Genomic DNA, 20,252 nt, shown 5'->3' on the forward strand with positions numbered 1-20,252 from the left:
GCAATATCTTGATTGGGGAAATTCACAGGTATTATCAGCGTGGGCACCGGTGACGCTGAGAATAGTGTTTTACCCTGTTCTGTTCTATTTATCTCCTGTTTAATATAGTTACTGTGTTACATATATTGTACGTGTTTGTGTTATTTCTTGGAAATCTCCAACTATCCGGCAAGTAAGTGGGGGTTACCCAGTGATTAGAATTTCCCACCCACTCTGCCCTGGTGACCCTGCCAGGAAGGAGCAAGGGTGGTGGAGGCACCGCCAAATAAATGTATATGGGAAGAAAAAGAAGTTACGTCCTGCTGAGTGGGTGGCGGGATCCAGAAGAACCCAGGCCTGTCCATCAAAACCCATGAGGAGATCAGCACTAATGGAAGTAACTGGGTGGATAGGGGGCCACCACATTATGACTGGACACATTTCCATAAGATTGGGCCTGTGCAATAATGATTGGGGATAAGAGCCTCATCATCTCCACTCTCTCCTCATTATGCCAATTGAAAGGGCTGAAGTGGTGAAAAGGGGACTCTAAACCCCCCTAGATCCAGCTGATGGATGCTTACTGTGGCCCAGGAACTGAGAGAGACTGCCCTACGGGGACATACCAGGAGTGGGAGGGGCATGTCAGGGGCAGTGCTGGTACTGCAAAGAGTCTAGTCAGTGTTGTGGCCCCTAAGTAGCTGTGGACAGACTGTTGTATCTTAGGTAGGCCCCCAGGGCTCTCTACATTTTGCAGGGTAGCTCAGGATCAAGAGGGCAACAAGGTGGCTTAAAGTCACCTTAGCCTCCATCCTGCTGGGCAGCAAGTTCTGTGCTGCACCTTTTAAAGCACAGCACAGAATCTCATCATGGTTTTTCCAGCTAGTAAATCCAGGCCCCTCTATTCCCTAATTCAAAATCTTCTACCTCACACTTTTCATGCACCCAAACCTTAGTTATGGCCCTTAGAGATGTATTAGAATCCACAGATGTTTAAATAAGGATCTAGTTCTTACATATTCACATGGTGCAAGGAACATGCAAGGCATTTCTGGTTATAACATTTCAAAATGGTCCTGAAAACAGGGGTTCAGAAAGGCTCAGGCACAAAATTAATAACATCTTGCAAGGAACATATAAGGAATAAAAAGAGGTTTTATAAACACATTAGGATCAAGAGAAAGGAGAAGGAAAGTGTAGATCCACTACTTAGCAGGGAAGGACAGACAATAGCAGATGACACCAGGAAGACTGAGGTCTTTAATACCTATCTTGCTTCAGTCTTCACTAAAAAGGTTAATGGTGACCAGATACTTAACAATTAATTTCAGCAACAAGGAAAAAGGAACACAAGCCAAAACAGGGAAAGAATAGGTTAAAGAATATTTAGATAAGTTAGATGTATTCAAGCCAGCTGGGCCTGATGAAATTCACCCTAGGGTACTTAAGGAACTGGTTGAAACAATCTTGAAACCATTCGTATTATATTTGAGAACTCATGGAGAATGTGTGAGGTCCCAGAGGACTGAAGAAGGGCAAACATCATACCTATCTTTAAAAGGGGGAACAAAGAGGACCTGGGGAATTAGGCCAGTCAGCCTAATTTCGATACCTGAAAAGGTACTGGAACAAATAATTAAACAATGAATTTGTAGGCATCTAGAGGGTAACAGGGTAATAAATAATGGCCAGCATAGGTTTGTCAAGAACAAAATCATGCCAAACCAATCTAATGTCTTTCTTTGACAGGATTACTGGCCTAGTGGATGGGGGGAATCTATAGGTATGATACAGTCCCACATGACATTCTTGTAAGCAAACTTGGGAAATGTGGTTCAAATGAAATTAGTATAAGATGGGTGCACAAATGACTGAAAAACTGTACTCAAAGGGTATTTATCAATGGTTTGCTGTCATACATGCTGCAGAATGCTGTCATATCTAGTGAGGTCCTGCAGGGAGTCTGTCCCGGGTCTAGTACTATTCAGTGTTTTCATTAATAGATACTGGAGTAGAAAGTGTGCTTATACAATTTGCGTATGATAACAAGCTAGGAGGGGTTGCAATCACTTCAGAGGATAGAATTTGAATTCAAAATTACCTTGACAAATTGGACAACTGGTCTGAAATCAACAAGATAAAATTCAGTAAAGATAAGTGCTTAAAAGCTTGCAGCTTATAAACATTATTTCTTGCTTGGTATTTTAAGTAACCAGCTCATTTGTTGGTGACAAAGAAATCCTGGAGACCAACACATGCTTAATTATATTCAGAAGAGGTTACTGAGGATTGAAAAGGGGCAAACATTTTACTTTTTTTAAAAAAGTTGAGCTAAATAGGAAATTATAGACCACGAACTATAAAGGTGTTGTAGAGAATGTATTGGAAAATATCTAAAGTAATTTGGTGGGAGGACAACTGGAAAACAACAGTTTAAGGATAGTACACATGGCAGGTAGGTCATACTTAACCAATTTTCCCGGATTTGTTGAGATGCTGTTAACCTAACAGTAGAATGAAAATCAATAGCTGCAGCAGAGTAAAAGATTAAAAATTATCCACAATGTTTTCACACCCAAAATTAATCGGTAAGGTTAAAAAAATGGAATAAGAAACAAAATAAATTGTGCTCTGAAGAAAACAGGTCTGTGAGTCTTTAGCAATGCTACTTTGTGCTGTGATTTTGTTGGTGCTCACAAACTAGGTTCGGCTTGGGCCATGCTGGTTCATGCTTGGATGGGGGATCTGAAAGTGAATATTTCTGTAGAATGCTGTAGTAGGTGGTGTTAGTAATTCCACTAGGTGTCGCTTTTTACTTCGAGTACATCCTACTAGCCTGCCCACCTTACAACTTACTGCTCCTCCCAGAGTCATATCAGAACCACAAAACTGGGGAGGGAAACCTTCCAACCGGCTACCTTTGAAGCCGGAAATGCCAAAGCAGACAGTTGCTACCCAGACAACCACCAGCCATTCAGGATACAGCCGTCCCCCCCATGCCAGCCAGTAATGCAATGGTTGTCCAGGCAGGCCATATTCCATCTCCTTGCACACTAGGAACACAGACATGAAGAAAGGGAAACAGGAGCAGTCCCAGTGGCCAATCCAGGGCTGGATTAATGCAGGGGCTTTAGGGGCTGCAGCCCAGAGCCCCAGACTAAGGAGGGCCTGGGCGCAACAGGGCTCAGGCAGGCTACTTGTATGCCTTGGCCCCACGCTACTCCCAGAAGCAGCCGGCTGCTGGCATGTCTCTGAAGCCCCAGGCTGGGGGGAGGCAGCTCCACATGCTGCCCCTACCCACAGCACCATCCCCACAGTTCCCATTGGCCAGAAACCGGCCTATGGGAGCTGCGGGGGTGGCGCTTGCGGGCATGGGCAGCTCACGGAGACACACTGTCCCCCTCTCCCCAGGGATGAACAGAGATGTGCCAGCAACTGGGAGCTTCCAGGAGCAGCGTGGGGCCACAGCATGCAAGCAGGCAACCTGCCTGAGCCCAGCTGTGCTGCCAGCCGGAAGCCACCTATGGTAAGCGCCTCCCAGCTGGAGCCTGCACCTCACACCCCCTCCAACACCCCACCCCCCTTCCCCAGATCAGAATCCCCTCCTTCACGCAAACTCCCTGCCAGACCCCCCACCCCTTCCTGCACCCCATACCCCTGCCCCAAGTCAGAATCCCCTCCTGCACCAAACTCCCTCCTAGAGCCTGCACTCCTCACCCTCTTCTGCACCCCAACACTCTGCCCTAGCCTGGACCCACCTCCTGCACCTACAAAAACAACAAGGAGTCTGGTGGCAACTTAAAGACTAACAGATTTATTTGAGCATAAGCTTTCATGGGTAAAAACCCCACTTCTTCAGATGCATGGAGTGAAAATTACAGATGCAGACGTAAATATACTGGCACATGAAGGGAAGGGAGTTACCTCACAAGTGGAGAACCAGTGCTGACAGGGCCAATTCAATCAGGGTGGATGTGGTCCACTCCCAATAATAGATCAGGAGGTGTTAATTCCAGGAGAGGCAAAGCTGCTTTTGTAATGAGCCAGCCACGCCCAGTCCCTATTCAAGGCCAAATTAATACTGTTAAATTTGCAAATGAATGTTAGTTCTGCTGTTTCTCTTTGAAGTCTGTTTCTGAAGTTTTTTTGTTCAAGTATAGCTACTTTCAAATCTCTTATAGAATGTTCAGGAAGATTGAAGTGTTCCGCAGATGTGCACAGGCTGAAATTGTGAACAAACAGCATCACTTGCCCCATAACCTCAGCCATACAGAACGCAATGCCATCCACAGCCTCAGAAACAACTCTGACATTAAAATCAAAGGGGCTGACAAAGGAGGTGCTGTCGTCATAATGAACAGGTAGGATTATGAACAGGAGGCTGCCAGGCAACTCTCCAACACCACATTCTATAGGCCACTATCCTCTGACCCCACTGAGGGTTACCAAAAGAAACTACACCATCTGCTCAAGAAACTCCCCACTACAGCACGGGAACAAATCTACACGGACACACCCCTAGAGCCCTGAGCAGGGGTATTCTATCTGCTATCCAAGATCCATAAACCTGGAAACCCTGGACACCCAATCATCTTAGGCATCGGCACTCTTACAGCAGGATTATTTGGCTATTTGTACTCTCTCCTCAGACCCTATGCTACCAGCACTCCTAGCTATGTTCGAGACACCACTGACTTCCTGAGGAAACTACAGTGCATTGGTGATCTTCCTGAAAACACCATCCTGGCCACCATGGATGTAGAAGCTCTTTATACCAATATTCCACATGAGGATGGACTACAAGCTGTCAAAAACAGTATTCCTGATGAGGCCATGGCACACCTCGTGGCTGAGCTTTGTGACTTTGTCCTCACCCACAACCATTTCAGATTTGGGGACAACTTATATCTTCAAGTCAGTGGCACTGCTATGGGTACCTGCATGGCCCCACAGTAGGCCAACATTTTTATGGCTGATTTAGAACAACGCTTCCTCAGCTCTCGTCCCCTAGCGACCCTCCTCTACTTGTGCTACAATGATGACATCTTCCCACGGGAAGGAGGCCCTTGAAGAATTCCACCTGGATTTCAATAATTTCCACCCCACCATCAACCTCTGAGATCCACTTCTTGGACACTACAGTGCAAATAAGTGATGGTCACATAAACATCACCCTATACCAGAAACCTACTGACCGCTATACTTACCTACATGCCTCTAGCTTCCATCCAGGACACATCACGTGATCCATTGTCTACAGCCAAGCCCTAAGATACAACCGAATTTGCTCCAATCCCTCAGACAAGATCTTTATCAAGCATTCTTAAAACTACAATACCCACCTGGGGAAGTGAGGAAACAGATTGACAGAGCGAGACAGGTACCCAGAAATCACCTACTACAGAACAGACCCAACAAGGAAAATAACAGAACACCACTGGCCATCACATACCGCCCCCAGCTAAAACCTCTCCAGCACATTATCAACGATCTACAACCTATCCTAGAAAACAATCCACACCACACTACACCACAGAAACACTAACTCAGGAACCAATCCCTGTAGGAAATCTCGTTGCCTACTCTGTCCCCATATCTACTCTAGCAACACCATCAGAGGACCCAACCACATCAGCCACACCATCAGATGCTCATTCACCTGCACGTCTACTCATGTTATATATGCCATCATGTGCCAGCAATGCGCCTCTGCCATGTACATTGGCCAAACCAGACAGTCCCTACGTAAAAGAATTAACGGACACATATCAGATATCAGGAATGGTAACAGTAGGAGAACACTTCAATCTTCCTGGACATTCTACAACAGATTTGAAAGTAGCTATACTTGAACAAAAAAACTTCAGAAACAGACTTCAAAGAGAAACAGCAGAACTAACATTGATTTGCAAATTTAACACCATTAATTTGGGCTTGAATAGGGACTGGGAGTGGCTGGCTCATTACAAAAGCAGCTTTGCCTCTCCTGGAATTAACACCTCCTGATCTATTTTTGGGAGTGGACTACATGTACCCTGATTGAATTGGCCCTGTCAGCACTGGTTCTCCACTTGTGAGGTAGCTCCCTTCTCAAGTGTCAGTATATTTATGTCTGCATCTGTAATTTTCACTTCATGCATCTGAAGAAGTGGGGGTTTTACCCATGAAAGCTTATACTCAAATAAATCTGTTAGTCTTTAAGGTGCCACTGGATTCCTTGTTGTTTTTGTGGATACAGACTAACATGGCTACCCCCTGATACTCCTGCTCCTAAACTCCTTTCCAGAAAGACACTAATATAACAGCTGTTCTAAGGTAAGAAGTAGGCTATTTTGAATTAACTGAACTATATTCTACATGTTCTGAACTATAACTGTAACCACAGAATGGCTTTATGTTAATTAAATGGCAAGTTTAGTATAGTGTTAATAGCCTTGATGCCATAATTGTGATCATTTTCTTTTAAATTAGGAAAAAGACTTGTATACAGGAGCCCCAGAAAATCTAATAGTCCCAGGCCCACAGGAGAGTTAATCGGGCCATGGTCCAATCCTCATATGTTTCAGGATTGCTGATAAAAGTGTGTGTGTGGGCGGGAGAGAAGCCTGGAGAAGATGACGTGACCTATCCCTCAAAGCGAAACCACTGTTCTGCAAGTAATATTTCATAATTCACGACTAATGACTTCTTATTAATGAGGCAGCAATTCAATTGCTAAATAGAAGCAATACTATATAATTTAGTTAATATTTACTATCTAGCAACTAGTACCAATTTCTAAATATTACTACAAATTACTTCTTTTAAGAAATGTAAGTTAAGCTTTAAGCAGTTGTAAGTAACTTATTTATTTGAGTTTAAAGGCTCTTCGATGGAAAAGGTACAGGTAGCTCTGACAAAAGTTGAGAGAGAGCCTGGGAAATTGAGGTTCTCTCTTCATCCACATAATTGATACATCACATGGTTTCCCTTCACTACCCAGCCAATTTGCCTCAGCCCTGACCTTCGGGGACCATCTCTAGGGTGAATGGATACTTCATTCATGATGACCTCCCTTTAGCTGTTCTGCAACTGCCTATGTGCATGCCAATTAGTGCATGCGACTAGTTTTATGTTATGCACATGTCCAGTGGCATTACACAGTTCATACAGACCAGTAAGCCGCTGTCAGAAAGGAACCACCTTCAGACACTACTGGCTTGCACTAGATTTGAACTTGTGACTTGGGGGGTTAAAGAATCCATATCCCTTTAACCATGCTCCTAGCAGTGGTTCGGAGAATTAACTGAGTATTGAAAAGGGCAAGAAAAATGGGCATTATGAAGTAAATCTGCCGATGGCAGATATCTGATATACCCAAACAGATTGGGACTGTTAACCATATTTTATAAAAGTAAGAATATACATCAAAAAGTGAAGTTAAATGTGATATCCTTATTTCTGAGTTGATTGCACCATATGAATGTTGGTACCCATATAACCACATAATGCCTGTGTGTTAGATATATAATTTTTAGCTTTCATCAGTTTCCCAACAACAGAATCTGATGCTTCCTCACCATCATGATACTGTGCATTTTATTGCTCCCATTTTCTGTAAAGACCAGGCCATTAAGCATTAGGGAGCTATTACTAGAAGGATTACTAGTCCCAAGAGCTCAGAATTTGCTTTCAAGTATATATTTGCTTTCAATATTCCTTTCTTTAGAATGTTTATTATAAATTTAATGTTAAACAGATGGAGATTTTTCTGTGATGTACTGTACTGCGTTCAATAAGATATGCTTTAAACACCACCATCCACAGAAGATTGCTTGTTTTTGGTCCAAGGTCTGACACCATACACTGCAGTCCCCAGCTGAAACACAGTACAACTGTTAAATTATCCATTTATTTTACCTTTAAGTTTCTTCCAGGTTTGGCACATAAACAGAGCAATGGGTGGGTGCATTAAATATAATTTGAAAGGATGAGTAACAGACTGTTCACCCACTGTGTGAACTTAGTTTCTGTACTTCAGAAAGCCTCTCTTTTGCCATAGATAAGAATTGTACACTTTGGCTGTCTGCAATGCTCTGTAATCTCAGGAATGCAAAAGTCCTCGTGTTATCCCCCTTCCCTGCACAAAAACACTGACATCTGGCTGTGGTTTCCTCTGTTTAGACCACAAGATTGCAGTAAATGAGACATTTATTTTCCCCTCTGTGAATTTCCTTTCTGCTCAGTCTTCACACCATTCCAGACCTATGGGTTCACATAATGTTCTTCTGGAAGAGGCGAGAGAGAGAGAGAGAGAGAGAGGGAGATGTTGAAAAAGACCATTTTTCAAAAGACTAAACCTTAAATCTCTTCACACTGGTGAGCATAATAAAATTACTTCTATAGTACTTTCCAATCAAGGATCTCTGGCACTTTGCAAAGGTTAATTAATCAATCTCACAGCATCCTGTAGAGTAACAAAGTGTCATTATCCTCTTTGTACAGATGGGTGAATTGGAGGTGCAATTATTATTTATATCCTGCATTACTATAGCATGACAGAGGTCCCAGCTGAGGTTGGAGGCTTCTTGGGTAAGTGATTTGTTCAAGTTCACACAGGAAGGCTGCCCAGGAACAGAATTCAGAACTCCTCATCCCCAGTCCTGTGGTTTAATAACACAATCATCTTCCTCTTTCACAATCTAATTACTGTCACTGGGGAAGAATAACTTCTGGTGATTTTGCCTTGTTTTAAGAAAAAAAAGGGGGGGGTGAATTTACCTTCTTAAAGCTTCTGTTTAAAACTTTTTTGAAATTGTTCTGCACTGCTTGTGGACTCAAAGGTCTAGACATATATTTTATGTTGGGTTGTGTTTGGTTTATTGCCTGTATTATTGTCTTTTTGTGAGCAATCATGCAGTTTGAGTGTCTGTTCCCCCGTTTCAGTAATTACCATTTGTGAATTTAGAATTCCCAACTAAGAAAGCAAACTAAGATGGATTGAACTTACACTCTTTTTCACTGTAATAGATGTGACCAGCCTGTTCAATTTATCATTTTTTCATATCTATATTTGATTCCTACAGCTATGTAACTCAATTAAACTACATTGCGTACAAACGTCCTACCTTTGTTGAACTAGATTGCTAGCTCCTTGGGGCAGGGATTGTTTCTTTATTCTCTAGAAGGTGTGTTGACCTCCTATAGCACCATATACATATTAATGATTCATGTTAATGCTCATGGAATTTGAAAAGAGGTGTTCCCTTGGTCTTTAATAATACCCCCCAAAAAAACAGTTAAATGAAATGTATGCAAAGAGATTTTTTTTCACCCAGCTGGACAGGGACATTGAAATAACTTATTTGAAATGGGCAAAGAGATGGATGTAATTTTGAAAAAATTAGTTAATCAGTGAGAAACTTTTTCTTTTATCATAAGTCAATACCAGGATAGAAGAAAGTACAGTAAAATCTCTCTTAAGTAATCATTCAATGGACCAGGAAAAACTGGCTACTTAGTGGAAGTGGTCTTCTAATAAATCTAGAGCAGAATGGGACTGAATATGTTTAGAAATACTCAGAGGCAGTCTGTAGCAGAAGGTTGCCCAAAAAGGTGGTGTTTTGTGCAGGTTTCACTGTATAACAACCCCCTTTTTAATTGCCCTTTCTTCAAAAGAAAAAGAAGTCTTATCTACACAGTAACGTATACTGAAATTTGTGATCTCTACACATTAAAACTAATTGACTTATACTATGTTGATTATTAAGCACATGGCACATTTCTCTGTAGAGACATGTCAGAAAGAGAAGCAGTTCTGCAGGGTCTCAATACATGGATAAGCCGATGGTGTAGGGGAACAGGGTTTTAGGTTTATTAGGAACTGGGGAACCTTTTGGGAAAGGAGTAGCCTATACAGGAAGGATGGGTTCCACCTAAACCAAAACAGAACCAGATTGCTGGCATGTAAAATTGAAAACATTGTAGATGATTTTTTTAAACTAAGGCTGGGGGAAAGCCCTTAGGGTGAATTTATTAAAGGAGGAACTCCCTATCCTAATAAAGAGGATAACAAAGAAGTTGGTAAAGTACAGGCAGGAGCTAGTGAGGAACAGTTAAACGGAAAAGAGTCCCATTTATATAATACATGAAGGCAAGCAAGTGAATATAGACAAAATGTGCAAGTGCTTATATACAAATGCTAGTAGTCTAAATACTAAGATTGGGTGAACTAGACTGCCTGGATGAGGATAAATGAGGATATTGATATGATAGGTATCACGACAACTTGGTGGAATGAGGAAAATCAATGGAACACTGTAATACCAGGGTATAAAATGTACAGGGATGACAGAGTAGGTCATGCTGGTGGGGGAATGACACTATGTGTGAAAGAAAGCATAGAGTCAAATAAAGTAAAAATCTTAAGTGAATCAAATTGTACCATAGAATCTTTATGGATAGCAATTCCATTCTTGAACAATATGAGTGTAGCAGTAGGACAATACTACCGACCACCTGACAAAGATGGTAATGGTGATTGTGAAACGTTCAGAGAGATTAGAGAGGCTACAAATGCTGAAAATGCAATTAAAATGGGGGATTTCAACTATCCTCATGTTGACTGGGCATAGGTCACCTCAGGAAAGGATATAGAGATAAAATTTCAAGACACAATAAATTATTACTTTTTGAAACATCTTGTCCTGGAATCTACAAGGGGAGAGGCAATTCTTGATTTAGTCCTAAGTGGAGAACAGGATCTGGTCCATAAGGTGAATATAGCTGAATCGTTTAGTAATAGCAGCCACAATGTAATTAAATTTAACATATTTGTAAGGGGAAAAATGCCAAAGAAACCCACCACAGTTGCATTTAAACCCACCACAGTTGCATTTCTATTTAACTAGCTTCCTCATTTCTGTGTAGTTTCCCTTCACAAAAGGGGAACTACACAAAAATGAGGAAGCTAGTTAAATAGAAATTAAAAGGAACGGTCACAAAGGTGACCATGCCTGCAAACTGCATGGAGACTATATAAAAACACCATAATAGAGGCTCAAACTACATGTATACCCCAAATTTAAAAAAAAAGTAAGAGGACCAAAAAAAATAAAAATGCAACCATGGCTAAACAACACAGGAAAAGAGGCAGTTGGAGGCAAAAAGGAATCCTTTAAAAACTGGAGATCAAATTCTAGTGAGGAAAATAGAAAGGAACGTAAACTCTGGTAGGTCATGTATAAAGTATAATAAGGCAGATCAAGAAAGAATTTGAAGAGCAACTACCAAAAGACACAAAATGTAACAACAATTTTTTTAAGTACATCAGAAGCAGGAAGCCTGCCAAACAGTCAGTGGGGCCAGGGTATGATCATAGAACCATAGAATCATAGAATATCAGGGTTGGAAGGGACCTCAGGAGGTCATCTAGTCCAACCCCCTGCTCAAAGCAGGACCAATCCCCGATTAAATCATCCCAGCCAGGGCTTTGTCAAGCCTGACCTTAAAAACTTCTAAGGAAGGAGATTCTACCACCTCCCTAGGTAACGCATTCCAGTGTTTCACCACCCTCCTAGTGAAAAAGTTTTTCCTAATATCCAACCTAAAGCTCCCCCACTGCAACTTGAGACCATTACTCCTTGTCCTGTCCTCTTCTACCACTGAGAATAGTCTAGAACCATCCTCTCTGGAACCACCTCTCAGGTAGTTGAAAGCAGCTATCAAATCCCCCCTCATTCTTCTCTTCTGCAGACTAAACAATCCCAGTTCCCTCAGCCTCTCCTCATAAGTCATGTGTTCCAGACCCCTAATCATTTTTGTTGCCCTTCGCTGGACTCTCTCCAATTTATCCACACCCTTCTTGTAGTGTGGGGCCCAAAACTGGACACAGTACTCCAGATGAGGCCTCACCAATGTCGAATAAAGGGGAACGATCACGTCCCTCGATCTGCTCGTTATGCCCCTACTTATACATCCCAAAATGCCATTGGCCTTCTTGGCAACAAGGGCACACTGTTGACTCATATCCAGCTTCTCGTCCACTGTCACCCCTAGGTCCTTTTCCGCAGAACTGCTGCCTAGCCATTTGGTCCCTAGTCTGTAGCGGTGAATTGGGTTCTTCCGTCCTAAGTGCAGGACCCTGCACTTATCCTTATTGAACCTCATCAGATTTCTTTTGGCCCAATCCTCCAATTTGTCTAGGTCCCTCTGTATCCTATCCCTGCCCTCCAGCGTATCTACCACTCCTCCTAGTTTAGTATTATCCGCAAATTTGCTGATAGTGCAATCCACACCATCCTCCAGATCATTTATGAAGATATTGAACAAAACCGGCCCCAGGACCGACCGTTGGGGCACTCCACTTGACACCAGCTGCCAACTAGACATGGAACCATTGATCACTACCCGTTGAGCCCGACAATCTAGCCAACTTGCTACCCACCTTATAGTGCATTCATCCAGCCCATACTTCTTTAACTTGCTGACAAGAATACTGTGGGAGACCATGTCAAAAGCTTTGCTAAAGTCAAGAAACAACACATCCACTGCTTTCCCTTCATCCACAGAACCAGTAATCTCATCATAGAAGGCGATTAGATTAGTCAGGAATGACCTTCCCTTGGTGAATCCATGCTGACTGTTCCTGATCACTTTCCTCTCATGTAAGTGCTTCAGGATTGATTCTTTGAGGACCTGCTCCATGATTTTTCCGGGGACTGAGGTGAGGCTGACTGGCCTGTAGTTCCCAGGATCCTCCTTCTTCCCTTTTTTAAAGATTGGCACTACATTAGCCTTTTTCCAGTCATCTGGGACTTCCTCCGTTCGCAACGAGTTTTCAAAGATAATGGCCAATGGCTCTGCAATCACAGCCGCCAATTCCTTTAGCACTCTCGGATGCAACTCGTCCAGACCCATGGACTTGTGCAATGTCCAGCTTTTCTAAATAGTCCCTAACCACCTCTTTCTCCACAGAGGGCTGGCCATCTACTCCCCATGTTGTGATGCCCAGCGCAGCAGTCTGGGAGCTGACCTTGTTAGTGAAGACAGAGGCAAAAAAAGCACTGAGTACAGTAGCTTTTTCCACATCCTCTGTCACTAGGTTACCTCCCTCATTCAGTAAGGGGCCCACACTTTCCTTGGCTTTCTTCTTGTTGCCAACATACCTGAAGAAACCTTTCTTGTTACTTGTGACATCTCTTGCTAGCTGCAGCTCCAGGTGCGATTTGGCCCTCCTGATTTCATTCCTATATGCCCGAGCAATATTTTTATACTCTTCCCTGGTCATATGTCCAACCTTCCACTTCTTGTAAGCTTCTTTTTTATGTTTAAGATCCGCTAGGATTTCACCGTTAAGCCAAGCTGGTCGCCTGCCATATTTATTATTCTTTCAACTCATTGGGATGGTTTGTCCCTGTAACCTCAACAGGGATTCCTTGAAATACAGCCAGTTCTCCTGGACTCCTTTCCCCTTCATGTTAGTCCCCCAGGGGATCCTAGCCATCCGTTCCCTGAGGGAGTCGAAGTCTGCTTTCCTGAAGTCTAGGGTCCGTATCCTGCTGCTTACCTTTCTTCCCTGTGTCAGGATCCTGAACTCAACCAACTCATGGTCACTGCCTCCCAGATTCCCATCCACTTTTGCTTCCCCCACTAATTCTTCCCGGTTTGTAAGCAGCAGGTCAAGAAAAGCTCCCCCCCTAGTTGGCTCCTCTAGAACTTGCACCAGGAAATTGTCCCCTACACTTTCCAAAAACTTCCTGGATTTTCTATGCACCGCTGTATTGCTCTCCCAGCAGATATCAGGAAAATTAAAGTCACCCATGAGAACCAGGGCGTGCGATCTAGTAGCTTCTGCGAGTTGCCGGAAGAAAGCCTCCACCTCATCCCCCTGGTCCGGTGGTCTATAGCAGACTCCGACCACTACATCACTCTTGTTGCTCACACTTCTAAACTTAATCCAGAGACACTCAGGTTTTTCTGCAGTTTCGTACCGGAGCTCTGAGCAGTCATATTGCTCCCTTACATACAGTGCTACTCCTCCACCTTTTCTGCCCTGCCTGTCCTTTCTGAACAGTTTATAACCATCCATGACAGTACTCTAGTCATGTGAGTTATCCCACCAAGTCTCTGTTATTCTGTTATTATGGAGGTGCTAAAGGAGTACTCAAGGAAGACAAGACTTGTTGAGAAGCTAAATGATTTCTTTGCATTGCTTTTCACTGCAACGGATGTGTGGGTGATCCCCACACCTGAGCAAGGCCATCCTTAGGCATACATGGCATACGTGGCTGCTTAGGGCACCCAAAAATTTGGGGCACCACCAGGACAGCAGGTAAGAGTGGGTTGGTCCCGCACACCCAGCGTACGCTGCAGTCTCCTTAGGCAGGAGCTGTATTCATAGAGCTGAATGTGCCGGCGTGGTACATTCTGCATGAGGGAGAGGGTATGGGGGTCTCTGCAGGGAACTGTGACTCGCCGTCACCATGAGACGGGCCAGGCGGCTCAGTATCCTTTGCTGCCTCGTCCCTTCCCACCCCGGGCTGCGAGCCTGGGCTGCCGCAGCGTCTGCTGCATACGAAGCTCGGTGTGTGTCTCAATGGGGGTGGGGGTGGTTCTTCTGGGGGTCTGTGGGCAGGGGTGGTGGCTGTGCCCCAAGTCGGGCACGGGGCACCAGTTTAATAATACTGCATAGGGCCCCATAAATCCTAAGAACGGCCCTGCACCTGAGCCATTCTTTTTAGGTGACAACTGTGAGGAACTGTCCCAGATTGAGGTGTCAGTAGAGGAGATTTTGGAACAAACTGGTAATTAAACAATAATAAGTCACCAGGACCAGCTGATATTCACCAGAAGTTCTGAAGGACCTCAACGTGAAATTGCACAACTACTAAATGTGCTGTGTAACTTACCATTCAAATCAGCCTCTCTGTAACAGCTGACGGGGGGGGGGGTGGTTGGGGTCACGAATTTAACAATGAATTTTTAAAAAAGGTTCCAAAGGCAATCCTGGCAACAACAGGCCACTAAGCCTAACTTCAGTATCAGGCAAATTGGTTGAATCTATAGTAAAGAACAAAATAATAAGACACATAGATGAATATGATATCTTGGGGAAGAGTCAACATGGCTTTTATAAAGGGATATCATGCCTCATCAATCTATTAGAATTCTTTAAAGGTGTCAACAAACATGTGGACAAGGATGATCAATATGTTGTATTTGGATTTTCAAAAGCAGGCATGAGATAAGCAGGAAGATGGGAAGGTCCTCTTGTGGCTCAGTAACTAGTTAAAAGATAAGAAACAAAGGCTAGGAGTGAAAGGTCAGTTTTCACAATGGAGAGAAGTAAATAGTGAGACCTCCCTCAAGGATCTATACTGGGATCTGCGCTGTTCAAGATATTCATAAATGATCTGGACAAAGGGGTGAACAGTAAGGTGGCAACATTTGCGGACATTCAAAATGATGGGGTCTAAATTAGCTGTTACAACTCAAGAAAGATATATTGGAGTTATTGTAGATAGTTCTCTGAAAACATCCACTCAAAGTGCAGCAGTCAAAAAGATAACAGAATGTTAAGAACAATTAGGAAAGGTATAGATAATAAAACAAAAAATAGCCTAATGCCACTATATAAATCTGCAGTATGCCCACACCCTGAATGCTGTGTGCAGTTCTTGTCACCCCATCCCCAAAAAAGATATATTAGAACTGGAAAAGGTACAGAGAAGGACAACAAAAATTATTTGTGGGATAGAACATCTTCCATATGAAGAGAGATTAAAAAGACTACAACTGTACATTTAGAAAAGAGATGCCTAAGGGGGGGGATCCGATAGAGGTGTATAAACTCCTGAATGGCATGGAGAAAGTGATTAGAAAAGTGATGTTTGCCCTTTCACATAACACAAGAATCTGAGGTCACCCAATGAAATTAGGGCATCAGGTTAAAAACAAGCAAAAGAAAGTACTTCTTCACACAATGCACAGTCAACCTGTGGAATTGCCATGGCCAAAAGTATAACTGGGTTCAGAAAATCAGGAGGTAGCTGTGTCAGTTTGTAGCCACAAAAACAACAAGGAGTCTGGTTGGGTTAAAAAAATAATTAGATAAGTTCATGGAGGATAGGTCCATCAGTGGCTATTAGCCAAGAGATTAGGGACTGAACCCCATGCTCTGGGTGTCCTTAAACCTCTGACTGCCAGGCACAGAAGCTGATTATGAAAGGGACAGCTTAAACACAGTGAGGCTCCTAGAGGGGACGTCTCCTAATATCCCAACTCATACATTTAATCTTTTCCTTCTGTTCTGGAAAATGCCAGTAAATAATAGTTTGATTAGTCATAAAGTTGCATTGAGTTTTGACTGTGAAGGAACTGGAACCCTGGCCTCAAGCTGAAGAAGAGAATGTGACAGCCTGGGCATGGAGAGTCATCATCTGAAGCAGTGCCATGCAGGTCCTGCAGGTACCGTTCTGAACACCAGAAATCCAAGCAACCTAAAGGTACACGGCACCAGCAACATCATGCCGTATATTTTCCTCTCGTGGTTTGAGACTCGTTAACATAATTAGTTATGTTTGCGTACATTTGACCTTTAAAGGGTCATTGTCAATCTGTTTGTTCTTAAAATATAACTCCCTTTAAACACATTGGTAGTGAAGAGACTCGGTTCTACATTTCAGGTTTCTTTAGTAATATAGCAAACCAAAAGAAGCAAACGAAAACAATATTTTCCAGAAGAAAAAGGAATTATAAGGAAAGAGTTCATTTTCAAGTTCCTATGAGGGTTTTCCAAACAATAGAGATAAACCCTTTTTAAAGTACTTTACCATAGAATGCTCTTTAAAAATAAAATAACTCACAAGCCTCATTTTAGTCCTTACTACAGCATCACTCATCTCAATAAAAAATATCCAATATAAATGTCATATCTCTGCAGGGAAATAAAATGGCCAGCATATGAGAGTTAGTGATAAGTGATGAGAAACATGTTGCACCATGTATTTTCAAAGGTGTAATAACCCACAGTAAATTGTGCCATCCTCATGCAAATGGAGCCAGTTTTAAAGTTGTAGCAAATAGTACTTGTCATGATGAACTAATCTGGTTGTTTCTTAAGCTACTTTAAAGTAGCAACCTACATGTAAATCAAGATGGGAAGAGGCAGATATTCAGATTAAACAAATTTATTTTATTCCTAATTACATAGCACAGGTCGTGCCAAATGTATATTGTTCTCTCTTTGAGGGGTTATTTGTATCTAGTAATATAGTTTTTAATCCACTTGCTTTTGGAATTTTTTTACTCACTGCTTACAGAACTATATGGAATCTTCTTCAAACAGTCATGCTGGGCTTTCTACTATTTTCAGGAATATGATAGTGACAAAGTCCTGCTCACAGATGAACTAGAATTCAAACCTGAGTTTTTTCCCTCAGAGATTGTTGAGACAATGGGAAAAATTAGGGAGTTGATTAAGTAGCAGAAGAAAGCATTGGTGCTCATTGCTGTCAAGAGACTTAATAGACCTTAGTCTAGAGTTTTGCTTACCTGGAAGTCAGGGAAAGTAGGGGATGGCCTACAATTCTGTAATCGTAGGTGCCAAAAATTCCATGTGTGTTTTTGTTTCTACCAGATATCTTGTTATCACTCTTCCCCTAATCACTCTCACAGATTCATGTATAATTCAGGTAGCATGGCTGTACTGGCATCTGAAGGAACTACTTAAACACAGAAGGGAATTAGATCATGTATTAGATCATGTCTTATTAGCATTGCTCAGCATTTCTGCCATAAGCTGAAGGAGAAAAATACTGAGAAAGGATAAAGAGATAAATAACTTTGGCATCCATGCAGCTTGTGAATGATTCATGAAATGAAACCTATAAACTCCTGCCCAGAATGTGAAGACAGTACTACAGGTACCAGATGTTGACGGGCCCAGAGGGATACGCAGTCTGAAGCCAAGACCTAAAAAACAACCCCCAGCAAAGTGGAATAAAATATTGTACTAAATCCTTTGTTTTTGTATGATTACTACATTTGTGCCTCCCTCCTGCAGCTCCTGGCAATGCCTTAGAGGAAAATATTTGGAAAGACCATGAGTCCTGCCCAACCGCTCCCCGCCTTCCCTTAACCCCTCAATAGAGAAAGAACCAGCACTGCAGTACAGACTGAAATGCTGTTTTGCAATGTTGATTTGTATTGTGCTTGTTTTTTAAATGAGTGCTTCATGTCATGCCGCATCCAAAGTTAGTAATGGTGCTGATGGACTCTGGAGTGGCCGATGATGGTCGTAATAGTGAAGGTGCTAGGGGAAAGGGAGCAAGTGGAGAAAAGAGAGCAGACTTCTTACCTGTCAATATTTATTTAAGCGTAACCATGGATTTTGACTGTTTGTATGGCCCTGTGATTTCTGCCCATTTGTCCAGTATGGGGTTGGAATTGCCAGATTCTGCTTCTGGAATGAATTTGTCTGGCCTCTTATTTCCATAATCCTTCAGAGCCACACAATGGTAAAAGGGCAGGCCAGATGAGAAAACATTTGTGCCTGTGTGCTTGTCCAGTATACTTGCATTCTGCAGGACATGGGAGGACTGTGGAAATCCTCCAGGATTAAAGAAACAGAGCAAGCAGCCTGGTTTATGGAGCAAAGAGTCCTAGAAAAGACAGAAAAGGGGAAAACTTATAGGTAGGGATTGGAGATGTGATAACACTGCTGGACAGGAAAAGGCCTTCAGAGGAGAAGCTGCGTAAAAGATAAATCTCCTCATCACTGTGCCAAATTATGGCAATTTTAGCCTCCTTGTCCTGGGTGGATTTAGTGAGTGCCATATCTTGCAAAGCCTGCCCCTTCCTGCAGCTAATGTAAGAAAAGGGCTGAGCCTTCTAAAATGTTCTAGTCTTTTGAATTGCTAGAGCTTGGCCTTTGGGAGCAGTTGTTTCACTGCGTGGTCTGCAGGTCCTCCCATGCCTTCTCCTGGGCCCTTCCATTTCCCAGCTTCTGGACTGTCCAGCCCCCTTTACCTAGCCAGCAGCCAAATTTCTTCTGCCTCCTCCAGAGCAACCACAGGCTATAACAAAGGAAGGGGTACTGCTCCTGCACTTTCTCATCCTGCCCTGCAGGGAAGCATTGTGGGAAGGTGAGGCAGATCAGAGTAGGTATTCCAGTCCTGCCTATGGCCACTGCAATGAAAGAAGTAGAGAATGGGTGAAAAGGTGGAAAAGCCCAGAGAGGATGTGGCTTGCCCCAAGAGACCCATGAAGGGTATATGGGATAAGGGGGCCAGAGAAGAGGGCTAAAGAGGTCCATAGGAGAATCTTGTGGGGAGGGTGATGAGGCTGAGAGACTCTGAGGACCAGGGGGCAGGGGGCTGTACGTGTGTGTGTCATACAGAAATGCCAGAAAATGGAATAGTAGATGCACAGAAAAACCTAAGAGGGAAGTCTCAGAGAACAAGAAGGGGGCTATGGATAGCTCATGAGAGTTCAAAAGGGGGATGGGCCTTGGGTGACCCATGGGTGTTTGGGGAGTCCTTACCATCCCAGAAATGATATGGGGTGGGTGTCGAATCCATAAAAGAAGGTCCCAGTGAGTGATGGTGCATGGGCCTGTGTAGGACAATAGATGTGTCTTTGGTTCTTTGTGGAGGGGGGCAATGAGCGTGGATGGGTGAGATAGGTGAGTGAGTTCATGGGTGCTTGTGGCACTGTGAGTGGTGGTTGTGGCAGGCAGTGGAGAAAGAAGTAAGAGATTGGGTGGTACTTGTTTCATTAGCAAAGAGTGAAGCTGAACAAGTGGGGATGGGAAAGAAGAAGTAGTGAGAAGGGGAAGAGAATTAAGGAATTTTTTATTGAAGGGAAGGAGTAGCTCTCCTTAAAGAAAAAAGGATTCAACAGAAAAAGGAAAGAGAAAGAAGAGCAAGAGAAAAGGAGACAGTGAATTAAACTTTTATTGTTATCATTAAGGGATTCCCAATCTTAAATGGCTGCATTGCAAAACTCTTACTATAAAATTCTATTCTTCTCGTCTTAAGACTTTGATGAGCTCTTTGCAAAATGTACTTTGATGTCACAGAATAATAGAATCATAGAAGATTAGGGTTGGAAGAGACCTCAGGAGGTCATCTAGTCCAACTCCCTGCTCAAAGCAGGACCAAGACCAACTAAATCATCCCAGCCAGGGCTTTGTCAAGCCTGGCCTTAAAAACCTCTAAGGATGGAGATTCCACCACCTCCCTAGGTAACCCATTCCAATACTTCACTACCCTCCTAGTGAAATAGTGTTTCCT

This window comes from Eretmochelys imbricata, chromosome 5, assembly GCF_965152235.1.
Source record: "Eretmochelys imbricata isolate rEreImb1 chromosome 5, rEreImb1.hap1, whole genome shotgun sequence".
Lineage (NCBI taxonomy): Eukaryota > Metazoa > Chordata > Testudines > Cheloniidae > Eretmochelys > Eretmochelys imbricata.